This window comes from Mastomys coucha, unplaced genomic scaffold (assembly GCF_008632895.1).
Source record: "Mastomys coucha isolate ucsf_1 unplaced genomic scaffold, UCSF_Mcou_1 pScaffold23, whole genome shotgun sequence".
In the NCBI taxonomy this organism is placed as follows: Eukaryota; Metazoa; Chordata; class Mammalia; order Rodentia; family Muridae; genus Mastomys; species Mastomys coucha.
The window spans coordinates 110,253,542-110,260,768 of record NW_022196906.1 but is presented as its reverse complement, the minus strand read 5'-3'; positions in this window follow the sequence as shown (position 1 = coordinate 110,260,768).

The window sequence follows — 7,227 nt, the reverse complement described above, 5'->3', positions numbered from 1 at the left end:
AGCTACTTGGGGAGGAAAGAAAGGGTTTATTTCATCTTAGAGCTGTAGGTCATTTTCCAAGGAAGTCAGGACAGGAACCGGGGAAGGAATGTGGAGGCAGGAACTAAAGCATAAGCCTGGAGTAGTGTTGCTTTCTGTATTCCTCCCTTTGGCTTGTTCAGTCCTCTTTCTTATAGCAAGAGGCCCACCAGGCCACTCCTGTGGGATGGGAGCTCTCACATTGATAATTAATCATGATAATCCCTCATACACTAGCCTATAGATAAACCAGCTTATAAAGACATTTTCTTAGTTGTGATTCTCCCTGCTCAAATAATTCTAGCTGTATCCAGTTGACATAAAACCAACTGCACATAAGCATTTATGTGCTGCCCATCATGGGTTCTGGGAACTAAACTCTGGTCCTCAGAGCAGTACATGTTCTTAAGCCCAGAACCATTTCTCCAGCCCCTGAATGGAATTTTTGTGAGATATCCATTATAATCTTCAAGGCAATTATGAGTAAAGTAGCACAAACTAATAAAAGCTAATTAGTGAAAGAGAATTAATAGAAGGAAATGAAATTAAAATGGTACAGGAGGAAATATCCATTTAAGTGATGAGAAGACAAAAATGAATAGCTAGTAAAGCAAAATAATAATTATAATAAATTGGAAAATAAATAGAAAATAAGTGACAGACATAAATATTAATATGAACATTAATGTAAATATATTCGACATTCTAATCCACAAGTACAGATTGGCACCAGAAAAATGTACAAAATAAAATACTACCAACTCTATAGTATGCAAATAGATATATCTTAGATTTAAAGATATAAGTTAAAATGAATATAAATAGAAAAATATTATTCTTCTGTAAAGACCAAATGTTAGATCATAAAAAGGACATATGTTAAGCCTTATAAAAATGAATCGGTAATTTAGAAATGTTCCAAACCATATAAGCTATTGAATTCTAATTTCACTCATTGATAGAGAAAATTGGAAGCAAATCCTAGAATCAACATTTAACTTTTGTCATTATGTGAAAATTAATATTCCTAAATCAGTAAAAGATTGAAGGAAAGCTTCACAAAGGAGACTGAAAATACTTTTGTGTAAAATTGAAAGACAGCATGCCACCACATATGAAAGACAATTAAAACAATGCTTGGAGAGATGTGAATGCATGGATTTAAAATGCAAGAGGGACTGGAGAGCCAGCTCAGTGGTTAACAGCACTTGCTGACCAGAACAAGATAGCTCACAACTACCTGTAATTCTAGTTCCAGGAGATCTGATGCCCTCTTTCGGCTGCCATGGATACTGCACACACACATGGGCACCCCAGAGCAAGATAGCTAAGAGAACTAGCCAGTTCTGTAAACTCCGGATTTGACCGAGTCAACTAAACAAAATGGAAGACTATTAGAGGGCTATTTCTGACACCAACTTCCTGCCTTCACATGTTTGTGCACACAGGCACACAGATACCCTCACACTATGAGTCCACACCCTCGCACACACGAGTCCATGCACATAAACCTACACACATGATCCTCACACATGAGTCCACACAGATGAAAACACATGCATTTAACTCCACAAACTAATTTACGATCTTCCTTTTGCATACAATGTGATAATAGAAATACAAGAAAACTCCAAGAAAGAGGCAGAGTCTTCTGATTTGAGTTAGACAATCAAGGACCTGAAAGACACACCCAGAGCTGACAAATATATAAAGTCAAACCAAAAGTAATCCCAGTGCAGAAATGGCTGTTTGCTGGGTGAACCCATTTCCCTCCCAACCCTGCTTGGCAGATCTGCGCCCTGATTATTCCATCTGGAGATAATTGTGTGACACCATCCATAAAATTAAATCATAATCAACCTAACTAGCAAACAGGCCAGCAGGCTGCTTCACAACCACGCACAGGGTAAGGGAGATGATTCATCTCAATGGGAGACAGGGAGTAAGATGAGCTGTGGATGGTGCAGAGAGGGTGACCCTCAGCGTGTGCACAGGCTTGCAGCTGGCCATGTCCTAAACCCATGCCTGGGAATGTCGGGGCTGATGCCATGTATCTGCATTGCCCTGTGTGATGAGGAGAGGCATTCTGCTTAGGAATGGATCCGTAGGTTGCATCTCAGAGACCGTAGTTTTAGCTGTGGATGTCCAAATGTGGATGTTCCCATTTTATAATTGAATTATTTGTTATGGAAAAATCATAAACTAGTGAAAACCATATATAACAGTATAAGGCAAAATGTCCCTTCTCCACTCATTTTTGGAAGATAAGAGGGCATTGCACAGTCTGTTGGTTAAGTGGATGGAAATGAGTGAGTGGTGTATTTCTGAGAAGAGTCTCCTTTGTAAAACAAGAGATGTGGTTCTAAGTCAGTTCCTGATGCAAGAAGGGACAAAGGCATTAAGACAGTCCACATTAGAGTGGACAGAGATGGGGCTCCGTTCATAGCATGTATGCTGAGTATGCATAAAGCTCCACACCTAGTGCTTCACTATGGTGGTGTAGACTATAAGCCCAGAATCCAGGAAGTGGAGGTCGGAGGATCTGAAGTTCAAGGTTATCCTTGGCTACCCACCACCCCTCTAAATAAAAAAGATGAGCACTCATGCATATATGCCTAAAGGACTCTCGGTTAATGTACACATGGAAGTTTATTGTGGATGCACACTGTTCACAATAGCTAAGCTTAGATGTCTATTAGAAGATAAATGGCCAAGAAAAATATAGTATATATTCACAATGGTACTTTTTCAGACATCAAGAAAACTAAGCCACTCTATTTGCAGGAAAATGGCTGGAAGTAGAGATCATTATGTTAAGAGAAATAAGACTTGGAGAGATAAGAACTGCATTTACTCTCCTACGTGGAGTCTAGATTTAACTGTGTTGGGGGAGGGAGAGGAGAGAGGGGAGGGAGCACTTGAGAAGATGAAGAGGTTGGCAATGGAACACACATGCCTTGTGTGCAGTGGAGGGACTATTCCGGGAGAGGAGGGCACCAGGAAGAGGGAAGCAGAAGGGAGTGGGGGAGGGGAGGCAGTGGAGGAGGAAGACAAATAAGAATAAAGTCTAATGACTCACTATGCAAACCCCACAAAGAAAACCACAACTTTGTGCACTAACTTTACAATTAGGAGAGAGAGAGAGAGAGAGAGAGAGAGAGAGAGACAGAGACAGAGACAGAGACAGAGAGAGACAGAGACAGACAAACAGAGAGAGAGAGGCAGACAGACATAGAATAGATGGAGACAAATGCAAGGTTTGTTCCCGCAGCTTGTCCCAAGTGCTTCCAACGTGGCTGGACAGACAGATGAAGGGCTGGACAGACAGATGAAGGGCTTCTACAGCCCAAGGTCATCTCAGACTCTCACGACCAGGAAGCACAGATTTGAGCTGAACCATCTGAGATACTCGGCCTTAACGACTGGAGATTTCCACGGAGACCCCTGTAAACGCCAAGTGCAGCTGTGTGCTGAGTTCTGAATTTTCTGAGTAGCAACAGTGCCAGATGTTAGGAAGCTGGTAGCTCTGGAGCATCCGCAGTGAGAAGGTCACTGCCCATCTGCGAGGATGGGAGCACAAAACAAGGAGAGAGGGCGAAGTTCTTGTTTTCCTCTGAATAGCATCAGCAACTGTAGCACACATGGGAGACATTTTAAAAATTTACTCTTTCCCTTTATTATTTGTATTGAGTATACATAATACGTGTATTGACCTATATTGTATTTATAAATCTAGAGACCTAGATTTTTTTTTTGGAAAAATCCTAAAATGTGGGCCAATCAGAAAATGAGTAATATTTCATACAAATGAAAGTTGTTTGCCTGCCTTAGTTTCCTCTGTCCATCTCCTGTCCCCAGGAATATATGTTGTGTAATTTGATAAGAGCCATGCAGACCAAGCATATAATGACAAAAGGCATTCTGTCTTTATTGTTCTTATTACATTAGCTATGCTTCCTGATATAAACCTCAAGAACTCAGAGGAGCATGCAAAAAGCAAGGAACCCATTATGAAAAATAAACTCAATGAAGATATAAAAAGAACAGCCATATCTAGCGTCCTATGATGATCTAGACAGGCCTGGAAGAGGACTGCCTCAGACACTAGTGTGTCCATGTCTGTCCTGTCACTCTCTCTTCTGTCTCTCCCTCTTCTAACTCCTTTTACCTTGACTACTTTGTACTGTGGTTCTAATTTTATCCTTTTGATTATATTCTGAAGGCTGGAGAGATGGCTCAGTGGTTAAGAGCGAGCACTGGCTGCTCTTCTGAAGGACCTGAGTTTGGTCCCTAGCACCCATGTCAGGTATCTTATAACCACTTATAACTCCAGTTTTAGGAGATCCGAGGCCCTCTGGCTTACTCTCTCTCTCTCTCTCTCTCTCTCTCTCTCTCTCACACACACACACACACACACACACACACGCACACACACACACACGCGCACACACACACACACACACACACAGACATACTTGAGTGCGTGCACTTGCGCTCACACACGTGCCTACCTTTGATTTCCTTCTAAGCTAAGTGAAGAGTCATATGCTTCCTTGAGACCTGTGATATCCCATGACATGAGGCTATTTCTCAGTGATTTCTGCTAACTTGGAGCAGCATGCCTGAGTGCATAAGAAGAAAATAGGTGAAAAATCATATCTCCCTGATTGGAGCCAGACTAGGATGCATTTAGCCCCTGCTGATGACTGCTAAAGCATTGTAAAGCACAGTACAAAACAAGGAGGCCTGTGTTTTATAAAGATCCTCTGATAGGGCTGCAGAGTGTGGCTCGGTTTTAAAGAGTAGAGAACCTGTCCCCCCAGTCAAAGAAATAATGCTACAAAGCACACAAATAAAATTAAACCAGGTGGTCCCGAGGTAATGCATGGGATCAACACATCTTCTATAAGGAAGTCAACAGAACCAATATAAACAAGACAAATATCGTTGCTATAGTTTAATATTTATGTTATTTTAGTATTACATTTCTATTACTGTTGTTGTAGATATAGTCACAAACTTGTTTATTTTTCCTTTGAGACAGGGACTCGATTTGTAGCTTAAGCTGCCCAGGAACTCTGGGTCTTCCTGCCTTAGGCACCCTAGTGCTGGCTTTAGAAGTGTGAACCATGCCCCAGAGCCCTGAGAAGCCAGGACCCTGAGAAGCCAGAGCTCCGAGAAGCCAGGGCCGCTAGAAGCCAGGGCCCCGAGAAGCCATTGCCTCTCTTTTCTGCTTCCTTCTCTGCTTAGATGTACGCAGGCGATTCCGCAGCTGCAGTTGTGAGCCACATCGGCCGCCATACCTTCTCCACAGTGAGGGACTCTTCCCCTTGAACTGTAAGCTCAAACCAAGTTTTCCTACGGTTTTTACACATTTTGTCACAGCTGTGAAACTAACACTCCCCACAGGGAGAGAGGCTCAGGTCAGTCACTCAAAAATATGTGACTGACTGTTAAACCACCAACCAAAGAATACACATGGTGGGACTCATGGCTCCAGCCGCAGATGTATAGCAGAGGATGGCCAAGTCGGTCATCAATGGAAGGAGAGGCCATTGGCCCTGTGAAGATTCTATGCCCCAGTGTAGGGGAATGCCAGGGCCAGTAAGCAGGAGAGGGTGGGGTGGTGAGCAGGGGGATGGGGGAGGGAACGTGTTTGTTTTGTTTTTGTTTTTGTTTTTTTCCTTTTTTCAGAGGGGAAACTGGGAAAGGAGATATCGTATGACATGTAAATAAAGAAAATATCTAATAAAAAAATTTAAAAAATATGTGACTGTTGATTTTGAATTATAGCACTTGAAGAACAGCAGTCATGAAAGGGACGCCTGGCCCCTGACCTTCCTTTTCCTTTCTACAAACAGAAGATAACAAAATTCCAACATGTAAAGTCCTTCCCTGTACCAGGAAGGACAGCAGGGCTGAGTTTCTTATCTCACCACAGATGAGCCAAACCCTGGAGGAGTCAGAACAAACAAATCTTGTCCACTAACCTTTATCTACCTAATCCCTTTCTTTAATCAATTACTTCATCCCACCTCACCTTATCTTGTCATAGTGTCACATTACAAAGGGCTTTCTCCAACCTAGCATGAAAGCTCTTAGCCCCATCTGCTTCTTTGGGCCTTCATTTGCCTTGCATGGCTCTCCTGTGCATGTAAAAATTACAAAATGAGTAGGTTAGGAAGGCAGCCCAGTTGGTAAAGTGTTTGTTGAGCTGAGTTCGATTCCTAATCCCAGTGTTAGGATTCAGAAATGGGCCATATCTCCTGGGGCTCCCTAGACAGACGGCCTGGCTTAGAGATCTCCATATTCCAGTTGAAGATCCTGCTTCAAAAAACAAGGTACACCAAAATGCCTGAACAGAAGAAGCTAAGAAGACAGCTAAAAACAGTTCTTGGCTATGAAGTGGGTGTTTGTGTCATAGGGGACTAAACTGGGAACACTGGCAGTGCTCGCATGTGGTCTTCGGGTGACAAAGTACTGATGTATTTTGATGCCTGGAAGCAGTTGTATGGCATATCCCTGTTTATTGGATATATGTACAGGTTTTCTGGGGTGCAGTATGATAAGGAAGGAGATGAGACCATCTGTTGACACTTTAACCCAAATGTTCAAAATTAAAAATAATAAATGTTCAAAACAAAGCACTCTTCTTAACATCTTCGTGAATTTTCTGTTGAGAGTGTTCGAACACAAGAAGGCTGGCGACACACATCATTGTTAGAGGCTTTTACATATAGTAGCATTCTGGCTTTAATACCTGGTGTGGGGGAAGCAAGAGAAGAGCCGACTAGCTTCTGTTCCTTCAAAGGAAAGAAACATTCTGATGGGGATGCCCCTCTGTGCTGCTTCTCCTCTCAATGGCAGAACTTACCCTCGAAAGCCGTGACTTTCTCTGTCTTCCCCACTAGCTGTAACGTTTCTATATCCCCCTCTCTTCTATTCTGGACAACAGGATTCTAGGGGAGTCACCTTTCTGACACGCAGTTTATTGGTTCCTTTTATTCCAAAGTGACTCTGGGGTTGGCACTTTTGGAAACGCCACATCTCTCCAGTGAACCGAGAGAGGCTTGTATATTACAGCTACTCACGCCTGCATTATAGCAGCTAGCTGTTTTGCTTAAAATTCAAATATTTGAAGGACAAAGAATACAGGTGATATTCTTAAAGGGTCTTCTTTCAGATGTAAGCATTCTGAAAGTTTTTTCT